This window comes from Gossypium hirsutum, chromosome A12, assembly GCF_007990345.1.
Source record: "Gossypium hirsutum isolate 1008001.06 chromosome A12, Gossypium_hirsutum_v2.1, whole genome shotgun sequence".
NCBI classification, from domain to species: domain Eukaryota; kingdom Viridiplantae; phylum Streptophyta; class Magnoliopsida; order Malvales; family Malvaceae; genus Gossypium; species Gossypium hirsutum.
In genome coordinates, this window is record NC_053435.1 from 88,746,676 (window position 1) to 88,766,964 (window position 20,289).

A 20,289-nucleotide genomic window follows, 5' to 3' on the forward strand; every position below is an offset into this window, starting at 1 on the left:
ATTTAGAGTTTTGGAGAGTGATCGATTTGAGAGTGGAGGAGAATACTCCGGCGGTCGTAAAGGTTCATTAGGCCATAAGTCCTGCGCCAAAAGAATATTATATCTAGTGGTAGCTATGGTCGTGGTCGAGCAGGACATGGCAGTCGTGGAGAACCTTCCCCGGTGGAGTTGTAGTCCCTATGTGATGATGAGCTTAGAAGCTCTATATAACTGTGATAACATCAGGCACTTTTTAGGAGATATTAGGAAGTATAAGGATTCAAAAAGAAATTACTGAGATAAAGAATAAAAATAAAATTCTACAATCTAATAAAAATAATAGAGATAGTTTCAATAATAAGTAAAAATAGAAAATAATAAATAAATATTTCTAAACATCTTCATCGTTGGATGGTTCGTGAGGCGGGACTGGCGATGAGATGGGAAGGTGCTGACAACTCTGCTGTAGAATAGCATCAATGTTGTCAAATTGTTGAAAACACTGAAGCTTGAATCAGATGAGGTGCTCAAAGATGTTAGCATATGAAGCTGCCACATGAACTGGACGAGAGGGTAGTGGTGGCTGAGAATAGGGATCAGGGAGTGAAGAAGGGGAGATTTCGGCTAGGGCTTTTGAAAGGAAGAAGAAAATAAATAGTGATTTGCTTATATAGGGGAGGGTCACACGGCCTAGGTTCACACCCGTGTGCTTTGAGTGTGAGCCCGTGTGTTTCAAATTTTGCAATTTTAGGTCGAGTTTGACTATTCTCCCACGCCCGTGTGTCTTGGGCATGTGTGGTACACGGCCATATAGCACAGCTGTGCCTAGCGTTGCTCGCTTCTCCCCCGCTCATGTTAAGGTACCACGCTCGTGTATTGTTGTACACGGCTGAATGGCACGGGCGTGTCGCACACCCATGTCGAAGAAACAGAATCGAGCCTTGACCCTGGCATGCTCGTGGGTTTTCATTCCCACGCTCGTGTGTTCCTATCAAGTTCACCCACGGCCATATCGCACGGCCGTGGAGATTTATTGTACCCCGTATTTTGGGGAAATCATGTCCTACTTCAACACGGCCGTATCGCACGACTGAGTCTCTTCCCCTATTTGGCCATGATTTTAGGTACGCCCGTGTGCCTGGCCGTATGTGCTGAAAAACTTTGCAATTCAAAGATTAAGTTAATTGATTCAAAGTGTGAGAAAATAAAAATAAAAATAAAGAAATCAAAATATGTTAGTGCTCGGGTTGCCTCACAAGAAGTGCTTATTTATAGTCTAAGCTCGGCTTACCTCTCTGTTGAATGGTCAGGGTGGTTCGAGGAGTTCATACTCTTCATTCCTGTTGTCAATTTTAAAATAAGGTTTTAAAAGGGTGTTGTTTACCTTAAAAGTGCCAAACTTGGGATGACTCACCTCCACTGTACCGAATGGAAAAATGCTAAGTACCGTAAGAGGGATTTCCTCATTTGGTGTGGTAGTAACAATATGAGGATCAATGACATCTAGTAAGAGTTTATTGCCAACCTTAAGTTGATTAGGAGAGGTATCGGGCTTGTTTCTGCGTAGTTTCAGTTTATCATGTGTTCTCAGTTTGTGTTCTTGCCATTCGTCTAGCTCCTCTATCCGTAGTCTTTGTTCTTCATGGACGTCTTTGTTCTTTTCATGATAGTAGCACACTGTCTCTGTTGTCTTTGTTCGAGGGAGTTCCTGCAAGGATGATTGAATATTAGTTTTATCATCGACAGTTTTTATAGCAGTATCTTGAGTCTTAGAGGTTTTGACTAAGTCGCGTGCTTGGAGTGTTACTGTGTCGTCACCTGCACGAAGTGTTAGCTCTCTTGTGCCTACATTAATAATGGTTTTCGCAGTTTCTAAAAATGGTAGTCCTAAAATTAGAGGTACCTCGTTATCCTCATCCATATCTAAGACAACGAAGTCTACTGGGTAAATAAATTTATCAATTTTAACGAGAATGTCTTCAATAATACTCTTAGGAAATCTAACTGTTTTGTCAGCCAATTGTATACTCATCCTAGTCTGTTTGGGTTTACCGAGACCTAGTCGTTTAAACATTTTATATGGCATAACATTTATACTTGCCCCTAGATCAGCTAAAGCATTATTCACAGATAGACTACCAATTAAACAAGGAATTGTAAAACTCCCTGGATCTTTCAATTTGTTAGGTAGCTCATTCTTTAGAATAGCTGAGCAGACTATATTGAGTTCCATATGTGATGTAGCGTCTAATTTACTTTTATTGCTCAGAAGTTCCTTTAAGAATTTTGCTGAGTTCGGCATCTGTGAAAGAACTTCAATAAAGGGTAAGTTAATATGTAATTTCTTTAAGAGTTTGACGAACTTACCGAATTGTTCTTCTTTTTTGTCTTTCGTCATCGCTTTAGGATATGGCACACGAGGTTCATGAGTTGTCTTGCTGTATTTCTGGCTCAGGTGAAATGAATCCTTCCTTATCTTGAGTGCTAATTGCATTGAGGTGTTCCCTCAGATTAGGTTCAGTATTACTTGGTAGGCTACCTTGTGGTCATTCAGAGATTAGTTTGGATAGCTGGCCTATCTGAGTTTTGAGTCCTTGGATTGATGCTTGTTGATTCTTAAGTGCTGTCTCGGTATTTTGGAAATGGGTTTCTAACACCGAGATGAATTTAGAAAGCATCTCTTCAAGGTTTGGTTTTTTCTCCTGCTGATAAAGTGGCTGTTGAAAACCTTGAGGATTTTGTGGCTTTTGATTTCCTTGACCCTCCCAGGAAAAATTTGGGTGGTTCCTCTAACCTGCATTATAGGTATTACTGTATGGGTTATTTTGAGATCTAAAGTTATTATTACCCATATAGTTGACTTGTTCCTCTTCGGTTGTGGGATTGAAGGATTGATATTCTGTATGCATACCTCCTCCGCTTGAGTCACACCTCATTACAGGATGTACCTGCATAGAACCAAGAAAACTATCAATCTTTTTATTGAGAAGTTCTACCTGATTTGAGAGCATGGTGACTGAATCAATGTTATAGACGCCGGCTGTTTTTGTTGTCTTTGTCCTCATAACTTGCCACTGATAGTTGTTCAGTGACATCTCCTCTATGAATTCATAGGCATCTTCCGGTGTTTTATTGTTGATGGTTCCACCAGCAGTTGGGTCAATCATTTGTCTTGTCAAGGGATTCACACCATTGTAGAACGTTTGAACTTGCAGCCAAAGCGGCAACCCATGGTGAGGGCACCTTCTCAGTAAGTCCTTGTATCTCTCCCATGCATCGTAAAGTGTTTCTAAATCCATCTGCACAAAAGAAGAGATATCATTACGCAATTTAGCCGCTTTAGCCGGCGAAAAATATTTTAGTAAAAACTTCTCGGTCATTTGTTCCCAAGTAGTGATAGACCTTCGTAGTCCGAGTTCAACCACTGTTTAGCTTTTTTTCTCAGTGGAAAGGGAAATAACTGAAGACAAATGACATCATCAGAAATGCCATTGATTTTGAATGTATTGCAAAATTCAAGAAAATTTGCCAAGTGCGTGTTGGGATCCTCATCTTGCAAACCATCAAACTGCTGTATCATCTGAATTGTGTTAGGTTTTAGTTCGAAATTATTCGCAGCAATAACAGGTCTAACTATACTAGACCCAGTTCCTGTTAAAGAAGGTTTAGCATAATCATACATAGTACGAGGAGCAGGATTTTGATTAGCTGCAATTGCAGGAGGCAGCTGATCGCCTGGGTTTTCAACCATCTCGTCGATTGGAGTTTGAGTATCATTTTCTTGCTCGTTCTCCATGTAGTGTAAACTATGTCTTATTTCTCTTTGATTTTTGTGAATTGTACGATCGATTTCTTTGTCAAAGAGTAATGGTCCTGACGGGTTTCTTTTAGTCATAAACTATAAAAACCTGCCAAGAGAGAGAAAAAGTAAATTAATAAATAATAAAATAAAATTGCAAGAAAAATAAATGGTTAAAGTAATAAAAATTTAGTGTTCCTAATATTTCAGTTCCCCGGTAACGGTGCCAAAAACTTGATCGCGTGATTCGTAACATGTAATACATATTTATAATAAAGATCAAACCTATACTAACTATTATCATGACGAAAAGGCAAGCACACCTATCGAACAATAGTATAGTAATGGCAAGACCGGGATATCGTACCCAAGGGAACCAAAAGTACTAGAAATGACTATCTTTTTATTATCTAGCCTAAGAATAAAAGGGTTTGTTTTAATTAACTAATTATTTAAACTAAGAATGCACAGGGAAAAGAATTGGGGAATTGCTTTTGGGAAAATCGATTGACTTGAGACAATACCTAAGGAAAAATCCACCTAGACTGTACTTGTTATTCTGGCTCCGAATCAGACGATTTATTCATTCAACTTGTTCCGTAGATATCCCTAAGTTATGTTATTATCCCTATTCAAGACTAATAACGTCTAATCCCCAATTGAATAACTGAGACTTTTCCCTAATTAACACTCTTGGGTTGCATTAACTCGATCTATGGATCCCCTTATTAGGTTTTACCCTAATCCGACAAAATCTTGTCACCCTATTTCTAGGCGCGCAATCAACTTCGCTTAATTATGGCAAATGTACTCTTAGATAGGGTTTATTCCTCCTCTGAATAAGAGCGTGTCTTGAATTAGTATCTTGAGATATCAAAGCAAGAATTAAGAACACATAATTAAGAACAAGTTAAATATTTATCATACGATTCAGAAAATAATAACAAGATTCGTCTTAGGTTTCATTCCCCTTAGGTATTTAGGGGATTTAGTTCATAACTAAATAATAAAACATCTCAGAAAAATAAAGAATACAAAACATAAAGAAAACCCAAAACTCCTGAAGGGGAATTGAGGAGAGATCTTCAGTCTTGATGATGAATCCGACTTCTGAGATGGATCAATTGGCTTCCTTGGGGTAATTCCTTACCCCTCTTCTCCGTCTCCCTTTTTTTCCTCCTCTAGTGCGTATTTATAGGCTTTGGAATGCCTAAAAACCCTCCAAAGTGGCCTTTTCCGAATTGGACTTAACTTGGGCTCAGCAGGGACACGGCCGTATGACACGGCCGTGTGACGTGATTGCCAGGCTATGTTTGATCCGTTAAATTGCACACGGCCGTGTGGGTCAATGGCCAGGCCATGTGAATCATGAAAGCCTTAGTCGACACCCTCGAAAGACACAGGCGTGTGAGCTTCCCGTGTGGCGAGGCTTAGGCCGTGTCATCTTATCGATTTGGTCCGTTTTGTCCCTTTTTGGCTTATTTTTGGCTCCTTTTGACTCTTGGTGCTCTCTTGAGTACAAAACAAGAAATTAAAGCATTAGGAGCATCAAATTCACCAATTCTAATGAGAAATCATCTATAAAATGCATTAAACATTGGGTAAAAATATGTATAATTTACGGTTTATCAATGTGCATATTGAATGATGTATGAGAATGAATACTTTATACTGATAAATGTAAGCTATATGTTGTGTATTGATCAGTAATACCTTGTAACCCTATCTAGCAGCGGATAGGGTTAAGGGTGCTACATGTCATATTATCCCAATTATAACAATTTAGCATTTAATATATATAATTGTCGTGTCCTGAATTTGGGCCTAAAAGTATTAAGTTTTGAGCAGGGGGACAGTTAGGAGGCTGTTCATAAATATTTAGTTGTGTAAGAAAGTGGCACAAATGAGTGTTTGCCTCACTGGTTAAGTGTTCTGGAAGTGTTTGAGAAGTCTTGGGTTCAAGCATTGGCTTGTGAAAAAGTTTTATTTTTAAAAGAATAAACACTGTCTCTAAGTAGTAGGCTTTTAAATAAATATGAGTATTTTGCGACATAAAGAGCCTACCAGTCTAGGGGGTAAGTGGCGTGTTACCTATGCTTGAGGTCTAAAGTTCGAATCCTGGTGGTCGCAGGGGATTATTTATTTTACTGCTGTGCCGTGGAAGTATTGTGGGTTGACTGAAACACTGAAGTGGTTGAGGGGAGTTAAAATTATATAGTTGAGTGGAGTTTGAATTGGTGATTGAGAAGATATTGATGGAGGGATTTTAGGAGATAATTAAGGGACGAAAATGTGGGATTTGAAATTTGGGAGAGTTAGTGCCGAATTGGGAAGTTAGCTACTCAAAGAATTCGATTTTGAGGGGAAGAATTCGGCTGTGCAAAATCACTTTCATTTTCTGTCACTCTTTTGGTACTTTTTCTCTTTGAGGCCAACTTTTGCATTTAGGGGACCTATTGTTGACAAGGGATCATCCGGTTCTTTTCTTTTTTGGTCTATTATGAAGTTGCTCTTCCCTAAAGTTCTTTTAGAAACCGATTGCTTTCTTCTTTCCCCCTCCTTTCCTTCTCTCTATTGTATTTCCTTTTCATTGGTTATCTTGGCTGAATATCCTATCTCTCCCTTTCTATCTTACTTTCAGTATTGGCAAGCATTCTTCGATCAATTGCGTTCGGGCACACGGTTCTCCTCATTCTTTCTCCCTAGTGCTTACCTTTGGCCGAATATTGGTAGGTAAGTTTCTGCTTCACTTCTGCCCCTTCGGTTTCTCTCCTTCATGAGCACTATTTCCTTTTCCTTCCTATCATTACCCTCTCTGTTTACTGTTTCATTTTAGTTCTCTTCAGTCTTAGTTCACTGCATCATCGAAGCATACTCTGTACTATCGTTATTTGGTAAGTGTGGTTCAGTCAAGATTGTTTTGCAAACAAGAATAAGTTTAGTAAAGAGATTATGACTTTCGTGTAGGTAGAGATCAAGTTGATTGGTGCGCCTTCTAGGAACCAAGGGTGAGAGTTCGATTGGCTTTCGCTAATGAAGAGTTGATTATGCTCGATTGGATCTTTGTCAGATTCCATATGGTATATGGGTTAAGTATTGATTAAAGGGTTTGTTGGTTGAATCCAAGTATAGGAGGCTTCGGAGCATGGTTAAAACTTCAAAGCACATCAGGTGTGTATCAACACTACCATAATCATTAATCGGGAAAAGCAGAAAAATGTGACCGTCGACATTACACGAGCATGCGCTCAGTCGTGTGGTCATCCGAACGTATAAACATGGGCATTTCATCGTAGAGGCTAGATTTCATTGGCTTAGGCCGTCTCGGGCCATATTGGGCCGAAATAGGCCGTGTGGGCTCTACGGGCCTGTGGGCCCCATACGGGTAAACCACATGGAAATATGGAGAATATTGGGCCAGGCTATGTAGTTTACATAGCCAAGGCCATTTTTGGCTATGTGGGCCACACGGGCGTGTGGGCCCGCATTATGGGCCTTAGGCCCATTTTCACTGTTTGACTGTTAAGGTTGCAGGGTTGCCTAAGACGACTGTGGACCTACTGTTGGGTCGGTAAGTATACCTAGACCCCCAAATTGATAAAATAACCGTTTTGCCCTTATGTGGTAAAATGACTATTTTGCCCTTATATGGTAAGATGGTTGTTTTGCCCCTATGTGATGTATGTTTATATTTTAGCATGCTAGTTGTATCTGTATTGAGTACATGTATAATATTATGCATGACATGACAAGTTGCATGATGAATTGCATAGGGATGGGTTTATACATGATTGGAGGAAATGTACTGTACTAGCAGCTTTGCTGCAAATCACTGATGGCTCTAAGCCTATTATTGTAACACCCCTTACCCGTGTTTGACGCCGGAACAGGGTACAAGGCATTACCGAACTTAATCACTAATCATCGTATAAAAACCGATTCATAATTTCACTCTAATTTAAAACTTTTTCAAACACATTCAAGCTGTCCCTTAAAAAGAGCTTACAAGGCCCATATCATGCTTTAATTTAACCACACACATAGGCAAGCATGCACATTCATAAATTGCATCATTTAATTAATAACATAATCAAGACTATCTATATTAAATGACTTTATACAATAGAGACCTTCAAATAACATAGGTTAGTATTTTAAGCCAATTCCTAGCAACTTAATAACAATTAAACGAGTCTCCATACATGCCAAAGACTTAAAATACTTTAAAAACTTTATATATCGATCAATAGTTTGATAGTATGATTTAACCTCCGGTGACCTCCAACTCGAGCTAACATCTGCGACACTATAGGAAAAAGGAAAGGAAGGAAGTAAGCATTATAGCTTAGCAAGTAAGTATGTAAATATTAATAAACAATACATTATCATAATTTAAACAAAGTCACAATATGTTCCCAGAATATTACCATCACAAACACACATACTTTCACTATTACAATCATAAACAGGTTCAAAATAAGCTATCTAGCAAAGTACCAGCAACTAACTTATTTATTTCTAGAGCTACAAAAATCCAAATTACAAACCATTAATTTTCCTTGAAACTAGATTCATGTATATTCTTACCATAAAATTTTCAGAATTTTTGGCCTAGCCAATTAGTACAGTTTATTCATTGAAGTTACCTCTATTTCACTTCTCAACTGTCCTGACCACTCTTCACTACAAATAAATTTTATCTTCGTACAGAACTCATATGATGTTATAGATTATTTTATTTGAAACTAGGCTTATTAAGTATTTCAAATATATAAATTATATCCCATAATTATTTTTTTATGATTTTTAATGATTTTTCAAAGTCAGAATAGGGGACCACATAGTCATTCTGAACCAGTATCATAGAAACTTAAATATTTCAGAATATAGAATTCCTTTGCTTGTTCTGTTCCTGTTATATGAAAATAGACTCATTAAGCTTTAATTTTATATCTCATTCAGTCTCTGATTCAATTTCTACTATTTTTGGTAAATTTTTAGATTCTCGTCACTGCAACTATCTAGAACAGTTTTATTGTCAATTCTGATCTTTCAAACTTCAATTGTATTCATCACTTACCCATAACAATCTTTCCAATTTCCAATCACGTATCAAGCATATTACTCATAAGTTACACACGTATATACTTACACTTATCTTCCCAAAGTCATACATAATTTCATTTAATCAATTTCTCAGTTGAACACTTCGGAATAATAACAGATACGCGATGGTATCACACACAGTCCACCTTTAAAATCGAAGCTCTCTTGTACACATAGTGGCCTTTACTTAGCACCACTCATGTGACCTAGCTTGATTGTACACATAATTTTGGCTCTCTTGTACACATGGTGTACACATAGTATCACCCATGTGACCTAGCCACTTTATCTCATAGCTCTCTTGTTTACATGGTGTCCTTCACCTGGAACCACACATGCAACCTAGCTACACCTATCTCGTAGCTCTCTTGTCTACATGGTGTACACATAGTATCACTCATACGACCTAGCTACCTCATAATGTCTCGTAGCTCTCTTTTACACATGGTATACATCCCGTATTACACATGTGACCTAGTTATATACCATCTGTATCTTTCGATTCCGAAGGTTCAAACGGGAAGTATCTCACTTTCTAATACTTTATTCCATTCTTCCAATAGTCAATTATGATTCAAAAATCAGCTACAATACATAAAATATGATGAAATATAAAAACGTAATAAAGATAATGTATTATTTACATACAAACTTACATACTTTCTCATTTCCATGTCGAATTAATATTGAACATTTAAATCATCATAATTATACTTACTTTCAACACCTCGGCAATCATAGTAAATATATTAATTTTACATTGAAGCATGCATAAATTAATGCTTATTATACATATGAACTTACCTCGATACTAAAACGGTCATTTTACCAACTTTCCCAATTTTTGATTTTTCTCTCATTCTAGGTTCAAATCTCATTTTCCGGGAATCTAAAACATCATATTTTACTTATTTAATTAAAGTAATATTCAAAACAGTCCTTAACTCAAACTTTGGCAAAATTAAAATTTTGCCTCTAAAATTTTGCATATTTACACTTTTGCCCCTAGGCTCGGGAATTAAACTTCATCCCTTATTCTTAATTTTTATGACATCCTGATCATTTTTCCCTTCTATGGAAACATCAAATTCTCACTCTAACACATAGTTATGAACAATAACAACTTTTACCGATTAAGCCGTTTTTCTCATTTTTTCTTAAAATCGCTTAGCAAAAGTTGTTTAACATAATTTCAGCCTTCATATTCTACCATAAAACATCAAAATAAACACATTTCACCTATGGGTATTTTCCCAAATATGAACCCTAGCTTAAATTATTGCTAGAATAAGCTTAATCAAGTTACCAGGATTCCAAAAACGTAGAGAACTTGAAAAACGGGGCTAGAACGGACTTACTATTGAGCTTAGAAAGCTTGAAAACCCTAGCCATGGCTTCCCCCATGCTAATTTTTGCCTCCATGAAAAAGATGAGTCAATTTTGGCTTTATTTTTCCTTTTTATTTCTTTTAATTACCAAATGACTAAAATGCCCTTAAGGCCTTTCTTTAAAAATTTGTCCTATTCATGCCCATTTTTTTCCAAACAAAATATAATGGTCTAATTCCATTTAAAGACCTCCTCTTTAAAACCCCATTTCAATCAAGTACTTATGAATTAGAACATATATTTTGCAACATTTGCAATTTAGTCCTAAAAGTCCAATTAAGTACTTTATCAGTAAAATTTCTTAACGATATTTTTACACAATATTTTAATCAATAAATAAACCTTAAAACTTAATCGGAATAAATTTTTTGACTTCAAATTCGTGGTTCTAAAACCATCGTTCCGTTTAGGCCCTAAATCGGGCTGTTACAGCAACTTTTGCAAATAAGCCCTAATAGGCAAATTAAACATGCAATCTATAAAATTTCTTATCAATACTCTAACACCTGCATCTAATCACTCAGTAAATCATAAAAAAAAAATTAATCGAAATAAACTTTTTTATCTCAGATTTGTGGTTTCGCAACCACTATTCCATTTAGGCCTTATTTCGAGATGTTACATTTCTTCCCCCCTTTAGGGATTTTCGTCCACGAAAATCTTACCGATAAAAAGGTTCAATATCTTTTCTCAAAATTTCTTAAACATCTCCAAATAAATTTTCTTCAAAGTAGTACTTTCAAAATCACCCCACTATTAAATTGAAATCCAATATAACTAAGTTTCAACTCTGTATGACCTTAATATTAATCGAAAACTATTTCCAATTCTCACATTTGCTTTCACTTTTTTTAACCAAAAACTCTGCATTCAACTATTAATACAGCTCAATCATTATTCTTCTGTCTAATTCTATCATTACTAAATCCACATTATCTCATTCACAATCAAAATTTATTTTAAAAAAAATCCAGCAATCATATACTTTAAGCATCATACCTGGATGAGTTAATTAACTAAGTCTAATCTTTCTTTAACTGTAACATTTCAGAATTTAGAAAATCTTCATATTAACTTGACATCTTTTCTGCAACTGAGTTCATTTATTAAACCATTCTCAAATGCTATCAAATTGTCAATTAATCTTATTGGAAGGGGGTGAGGCTATAACACTTCTAACTTGCCTCTTATATATTCATGCATGCTCAAACAGTCATACAACATATAGGGGTATTTACGTCATTTACCTCATAAGGGTAAAATAGTCATTTCATTAACTAGGGTTTAGGTAAACTTACCAACCCAGTGGTAGGTTCACAGACGTCTCGTGCGACCCATGCACCTTAACAGTTAAATAGAAAACATAGGCCCAAGCCCCTAATACGACCCATGTGGGCCCACATGCTCGTGTAGCCCAATAAGCCCAAGTAATGGCCTTGGCCATGCAAACAACACAGCTGGCCCAACAATTCCCAAATCTCTGTATAGTCTGCTGTTCGGGGCTCACGAGCCCGTGTGGCCCATACAGCCCATTTTGGCCCAACATTACCCTTAACAACCAACACCCACGAGATCGTTCGTGGTGGTTTCTACAGTCTCATGCTCACGTTTATGCGTTTAAACGACCGCACAGGCGAACGTACGCCTGCGTGGAATCAATGATAACGGTTTTTTGGCTCTTGCCGTTTAACGATGGAAACAGTGTGATTACACACCTGTTGCGGTTTGGAGTAAATCTACTCCGACCACTCCTATCCCTGAAGAATAATCAATAATCGATAGATCAGTATTTAACCCATGATCCAAAAAGAACCAATAGAGTTCTAAAACAATCACTACCTTCTTACTAGAAGTCTTCCCCCACAATCGCACCCTTGATTCCTAGGGGATATGTCGATCAACTTGATCACCACCTACCAAAAAGATATCATCTCCCTTAATTAGACTCTCACTTGTAGTAAGATGAATACCTTCATAAACTTATCACACTTACCAACACGACAAAGTAGATTGCAGACTAAAGATGTAATGCACGCTGAACAAAGAAAATGGGTTAATCTGGAAGAAGCAAAGAATAATCGGCCAGAAGAGATACTATATGAAGAGAGTTCAGTAAGGTGTCAACAAGAAAGGGAAAAAGAAACAGTCGAAGCTTACCTAGGAAAACTGGACCAACACCAAAATGTTAGAGTGAGAGTAGAGAACCGTGTGTTAATCCCAACCGATCACCACACCCTTGTTAACCAACGACAAAATAGAAAAGGTGACCAAGAGTATTCGGCCAAAATTCCCAAAATGAAAGAGGAAGGAGTAAGGGAGAAAGAAATCGGCTCACCACCAAAGCGAGGTATTCGGCCAAAGAAGATTGATTATGTGAGAAGAGAGACTAAGAGAGAAACAGTATCAGGTGGTCAACAAAGAAAAGAGCAAATAAGGAAATACCAAAATGAGAAACCGAAAGGAAAAGAGAATGACTATCGAGATTACTAGCAACTAGGCACACGGAGCAAGAGAAGGAGAAAAAACACCGATCAAGCCAAAAGAACTAACAAATTCAGCACCAAGTGCCTAAAACCGATTGTGGTACAACAAGAGCCCCATTTTCGGCAACAACTCCCCCACTCCCTTATTCCACGATTTCCTCCCCAATACTCTCCCCAAACTTCTCATTGACCAATTCAAATTCTTTTCCCACTCACCCTGAAATTCGACCCTACACTCCACTTTGTCTTCAATCACTCCAACCGCTTCCTAAACCAGAGTTCTACTGCCCCTCAATCTCTTCCACGGCACAGCAACAAATAGCACTCCCTTGTGTGCAGTAGGGCTTGAACTCTAGACCTCCAAGATCACTCTACACGCCCCTTGCCACTAGACTAGCAAGCTTCTTATGCCATACTTTACCCAATTTAATTTAAAAGGCTTACCAACCAGAGACAAGTTTAACTCAAGAAAAAACCAAAATTTAGTCCAAACCAGGGCTCGAACTCAGGACTTCTCCAACACTTCTCAAGACACTTAACCATCGAAGCAGACATACAATTGTGTAACACAACATACAAAAATAAAGACCTAATATTTTTGGGGTGTTACAAGGTGAATGCAATTTGGGTGAGATAGATGGCTTGGTAAATAGCTTAGTTTTTTTTCCACACGAGCAAAGACACGGTCGTGTATCTCAGCCGCATGTGACACACGGTCAGGTAACACGGCTATGTGTCCCCTGGTGTTTAATTAGAAAGCAAGTCAGTATGCTCCACACGGCCCAGCACACGGGCTTGTGTCTTGGTCGCATAGCATAAGTCAGTATACCCTACAGGTTTGGCACAACCTAGCATACGGCATGGCACACAGGCATGTGTAGCCATTTCGAAGGGCACACGGGCTAGTCACATGGGCGTGTGTGTTGGCCGTGTGACCCAAGTCAAAGAGTTACACAGGTTGGGACACGACCATGTGATCCCATTTTGAATGTCCACATGGCTTGTGACATGCAGGCGTGTGTCCCCTTGTATTTGTAAAATTTTTTAAGTGTTCCAAATATTTCCTAAATTATTGGTTGGTCTCGAACCACTTCTAATGCATGATTTGAGCCTAGTAGGCTCGTATTAGGGACAATATGATTGATTATGAATGACTTGTATTTGAAATTGATAATTGTATGATAAATGTATTTTCGTTTAACTAATAAGTTCAGTAATGCTCTGTAACCCTATTCCAGCGATGGATACGAGTTAGAGGTTTTACATGGTCAATCTGAACGTGTGATTCAGATTCTTGAAGATATGCTTCAGTGCTGAGTTTTAGAATTTGAAGGCAATTGGGAAAAATATTTGTCGTTAGTTGAATTTGCATATAATAATAGTTATCAGTCAAGCATAAAGATAGCATCATATGAAGCTCTGCATGGTCGTAAATGTAGAACTCTATTATATTAGACTGAGCTCAGTGAGAAAAAGATATATAGAGTTGATTTGATTCGTGAAACTGAAGAAAAAGTGAAAGTGATCAGAGATAGCTTGAAAGTGGTTTTTGATCGTCAGAAATCCTATGCGGATCTTAAACGTAAAGAAATAGAGTTTCAAGTTGGCGACAAAGTATTTTTGAAAGATTTACCTTGGAAGAAAGTTCTTTAGTTCTGTAACAGTTTGTTTTTAGGGTTAATCAAAACAGTAATTTTGGGACCACAACCCAAAGTTAAAATATTTATTTTAATATTTTATTATGGTTTACAGCATGATAGAATTATTGTGTGAAAAATTCATAAAGAAATTTTACTGTTTAAAGGTTTAATTCTATAAAAAGGACTAAATCGCGTAAGGCGTAAAAGTTGAATTCTATAAGCTAAAAGCATTAAATAGTTATGAAATTTCAAAGTTGAGGGTTTTAGGTGGTAATTAACTCATTGGAATTATGAATGGACAAATATGTGCTTTATTAATGAAAATTACAAGGTTAATTAATAAAGTTATAATGGTAATTATGAAATAAATTAAGTTAAATAATAAAAACATGGTGTCATCTTCACCATTTAGTTTCCACCAGTGAAAATGCATGAAGAAAAACAGCCATGGATGAAGTTATATTTAGCCAAGCTTTGAAGATTAATGGGTGAGTGGTTTTTGCTCAGTTTTTAATAATTTCTACGTTTTTTAGATCGTTGCTTCGAAATCTAGCTAGCCCATACCTCTGATTTCGAAATTGTTAAAGATTTTGATAGTTTCCATTGTTGACGTTATGTTTTCTTTAATGTTTAATGGTGAAATATGAATATTTGATGTTAGATTTTCATATTTTAAAAAGTGATTTTTGATGAAAATGCAAATTAGGGATTAAATTGTGAAAATTTGAAATTATGTGGTTAAAAGTGTGATTATTTGGAAAATGTGGGCTGTTAAGGTAATAAGAAGAATTCGGCTAAGCATGGGTAGGATGAAATTGCATGAAATTGTGATTTTATGTGATAAGGACTAAATTGTAAAAATGTAAAATAATAAGGGCAAAAGTGTAATTTTGTAAAAATGTGTAAATTGTGTTAAATTTAATAAATTAATGATTAAATAAGTAAATTTTGTTATTATATAGATTGAGAAAAATGAGATTCGGATCTAGAATGGGGAAAACAAAATATCCTAATAGTCGACCTAATTCGTCGTTACAGCGAACGAGGTAAGTTCGTATGCTAATAAACGTATTTAAATTGTGTTATAAATGATTATTTATTATTGAATTGAATTTAACTATATATTTTCATAATCATTGAATTGCTACGAATGTTGAACGAGCCAATACGAGCAAGAATTGACGAAGTTACGACATCCGAAAGTCCCGTACGAACCTTAGGAATAATATAGGATACAAATGTCATGACATTAGGATTATCGAGATGTGGTTACATGTAAGACCATGTATGGGACATTGGCATTGTATTGTGATTACGTGTAAGACCATGTCTGGGACATTGGCATCGCTATATGATTTCGTGTAAGACCCTGTTTAGGACAGTAGCATCGATATGTGATAACATGTAAAACCATATCTGGGATATGGCATTGTATGAGCATTATGTGATTTCTGAGTATCCTTAATGATTTCGAATGGTTCAACTGGCATAGTCAAGACAAGAAGGAAAGTACAATTGAATTAAGTGATACAGGTTCGTACAGAATTTATATGAGGATCAAATGAAGGTAATTTGGTAAGTTTTTAGTGTATTATGTATATGAAATGAGAAAGATTTATGTATAAGTATGTTCCATGCTAAAATGTGTTTATTTGGCTATAATGAGGTATGAATTGAATGATATGTGAGATATGAGTTATAGTTGTTTTAACTAAATATACATATGGCACATAGTGTGTGAAACATCGTTATTTGATGATATTTCACATAATTCACTAGGCTAAAGAAAAGGTGATGGTAATTGAATTGAATAAAGTTTAGATATATAATTGCTTATGCATATAAAGATGTGAATGAATTGATAAGAAGTATTCAAACCATATGTGTTTTGAATGAATAAACTCATGAAAATATTGATTAACTATGTGCATGAATTCGAGATAGAATGATGCAATCATATGAATTATATCATGTTTTGAATAATGGTTTTAATAATATGAGTGTAACACCCTTAACCCGTATCCATCACCGGACTAGGGTAAAGGAGCATTACAGAACATATCTAAATATCTCGCATTCATTTCCCAAACATCATAACATCAAAGTTACACATCATTATAGAGTCCTTTACAAAGGTTAATGAGACCTTAATCATGCTTTAGAAAGGGGCCGGGACTAAACTGAGCTCATACAAAATTTTTCGAAACTTAAACATTATTCAAAGTCATAAAGGTCACACGCCCGTGTGAACAGGCCTGTGCCTCACACGGCATTAGACACACTATGTGTCTAGGCCGTAGCAAAACAGGGCATACATGTTGACTTGTCCACACAGCCACAGGACATGCCCGTGTGCCTTGGTCGTGATCGAAATTGACTTGGGTCACACGGCCGACCACACACCCATGTGTCTAGCTCGTGTACCCTTCGAAATGGTGACACACGCCCATGTACTAAGGCTGTGTGCCTCACACGGCCACCAGACATGCCCGTGTGTCTAGGTCGTGCTCAAGACTGACTTGATTAACTAAATTACAACAGACACACGGTCGAGGCACACGTCTATGTGCTCAACCGTGTAGGGTGAAATTAGGCTTGGTTTAAGCCGCATTTCCCACCTATCTCAAGCACACCAAATCCACAACATTTTTGCATCATTTATAGGCAAACAAATCAACCATTTCATACATATTCCATAACATCCAAATACCGTCAATTCACTACTCAATTTCACAACCTAAATATACCAAAATCATTAAAACTCACACAAGTTTCAAAAGTATAATCTCATCATCTTATCACCTACTTCATACCACAAATTTTACCACCTCAACATTTCACAATTAAACCATTATATAAGCAATATATATATCATATAACTTACTTAGCAAACACACCATTTAGGCCAACTTAAGAAATCGTACATATCAACATCTACAAGCCAATTATCATGGCTAATATTCACAACACAAAACATATCAAAATGAAACTAGCCTATACATGCTATATACCATATATACAACTCTCAAAATGGTACCGCAATAGATGTCCGATAGTGTGATTGATGTCGCTAATGATCCCCAGATCTGAGCTATCTTTATAACACTGTAAAACAGAGAACATTTCACAGAGTAAGCTTTAAAGCTTAGTAAGTTCGTACCATAAATAATCAACAGTTTATAATATACGAAACATCAACTAATAAACACTTAGTAATTCACAATTCATCCATCAATTCTATTCTATCTCATTTAATATGTTCATACAAATTCATCAAGCTTCATACACATAGTATCATCTACCACATAGGTATCGAACATACCTGAACTTTTTCGTATTTATTCATTTAATTCTCACCTCTTGTTCAAATACATTAATTCATTCAGAAGTCTTTCCATGCTTTAAGAATTCGCACACTTAGTGCATCAGTGATTTGTCGAAGCTGAAACAATCTCACACACTTAGTGTCATTTCAATAAACTAAAGCTATCTCGGTATCGTACACTTAGTGCCTCATATAGTCGAAGCTATTCCAACTCGTACACTTAGTGCCATTTGTAGCCGAAGCTATTTCGAACCACACACTTAGTTCCGAACATAGTCGATTATCATCATGCTCAAACCTTAATCAAATATTTATACAATTTATGCATTATCAAAGCATTAAAACATAACTATAATATAATTTATCATGTACGAACTAACCTCGTACTCGGAATTGATTATTCGGATCGTTGACTCGATAATCTTTAATTTTCCTCTATCTAAATCTGAATTCCTCTTTTCTTTGATATATATGTATTCAAAATTAACCCTTTTAATCACCAACACATTCAATTTAATATACAAACACATCTTTGGGAAATTTTTCACTTTAGCCCTTAAATTTACACATTTTGACATTTCAGTCCTTATTACACAAAACACCAAATATATAAAATTCATCAAAACCATGCCTTAGTCAAATTTTCCTATGGTCCCTATCAGTCCATATTTATCATTTATTTCACCTTTTAGTCCCTCAATTTCTCATTTTTAGAATTTAGTCCAAAATATTCAAATTCATCAAAAATTCCAATACAAAACATAGTAATCTAACACATATCTTCCATTTACTATCATCAAACTTCATAAAACTCACATTATCAACAATGTCTCAACTCAAAATCATCAAAAATTTCCAAAATTCATACATGGGCATTATAGTATACAGAGCAACGATCACAAAAACGTAAAAATTATCAAAAACCGAGTCAAAACCATACCTTAATTAAGCTTTCATAGTGCCGAAAACCTAAATGGCCATGGACCCTTTTCTTTCTTCTTTATTTTGGCAAAGGTGAAGAAATAATGAACAAATTTTTACTTTGGTCTTATATAATTAACCTTTATTTACTAATTACCTTTTTAACCTTATTATTATCATATACAATCCACTAACTAATGTCCATCCATGACATTTCATGAATTCAATGGTCCATTTACAACATAAGGACCTCACATTTCAAGAGACACATCAATTCAACACTTAATTAAATAGAAAGCCACTTTTACATTTTATGCGATTAAGTCCTTTTTATCAAATCGGTACACAAACGATAAAATTTTCACACGAAACTTTCACAGACATCAATTCACATATTATAAACACAGAAAATAATATTAAAATATTTTTCTGACTCAGATTTGTGGTCCCAAAACCACTATTCTGATTAGGGTCTAAACTGGGCTGTTACAATGAGTTTATTACCATACGAGCTTACTAAGCTTTATATCTTACTTTGTGTTATTTTTATATGTTTTATAGTGATTCAGACTTTCACTCGGGTTGGAAGTTGATGAAGAGCGCATCACACTGTCCAATTTTTTATTTCGGTATTTATACACTTGTGACTTGGTTATATAGCATGTGTAGGCTTGAGTGTTTTTTATAAACATTTTGGTGATGTATTTGGCCATTTTATATGGCTAATTAATGACTTATGTTTGATGTGTAATTTTCTTTGTGTAATGGCATAATTTGGTATGGTTGGTGATGGTTCAAGATGATCATTTGGTCAATTGGTATATGATAAGTATTTACTTATGAAAAGCATGAATTTGAACTTAATAAATGAATGGCTAATAGGTGATTTATGAGTCAAGATTTGTTTGTGATTGATGGTAGTAAAAACACATATTGAAATAGGTTGTATTGATGAGTATGATATGTACTTAGGTATTTGATTGAATAGGTAAGTAATGAGGAATGAATCATGATAGTTAGTATGTGTTTGAATGTACAAATGGTATTGATTTGAGTAGTGAAATGGTTGAAGAGGAAATGGCTTGATTTGTATATGAATTGGTATCTTTTAGTTGCCTATAAATGCATTGAAATGTTACCATTTTGGTAGTTAGGTGTGCATGAGGAAAGGGTGGCAAATTGGCTTAGCAAATAGCTTATTTTTGTCCATACGGGCAGAGACACGGGCGTGTGTCCCCTGAGGTACCCTTCAAATTTAAGTTAGTATACCCTACAAGTTTGACACGATCTAGACACACGGGAGTGTCTACTAGCCATGGATGGCACACGGGCTAGCACATGGGCGTGTGACTAGCCGTGTGACTCAAGTCAGTAACCCCTCCAGATTTCCTACGGCCATGGCACACGGGCGTGTCCTCGACCGTGTAGTGCAAGTTAGTATGTATGCCCTGTTTTCACACGGTCTATGCCACGGGCGTATCTGGTGGCCGTGTGACACACACGGCCTGTTCACACGGATGTGTGACCCATAAATGTTCGAAAATTTTATAAGTTTCACGAAGTTTGCAAATGTTATCTATTTAGTCTCGAACCACTTCTAAGTATGTTTTGAGGCCTGGAAGAGTCTCTTTAGGGACAATATGATTGT

At 36.3% G+C, this 20,289-nt stretch overlaps 1 non-coding gene across 1 annotated transcript; it reads left to right on the top strand.

Moving 5' to 3' along the window:
* The first annotated feature begins 3,204 nt into the window (after positions 1-3,204).
* Positions 3,205-3,311, top strand: LOC121211775 (small nucleolar RNA R71). Its single transcript, XR_005906993.1, has one exon. It is a non-coding gene; the product is annotated as a small nucleolar RNA R71 (small nucleolar RNA).
* The last annotated feature ends 16,978 nt before the right edge of the window (positions 3,312-20,289 follow it).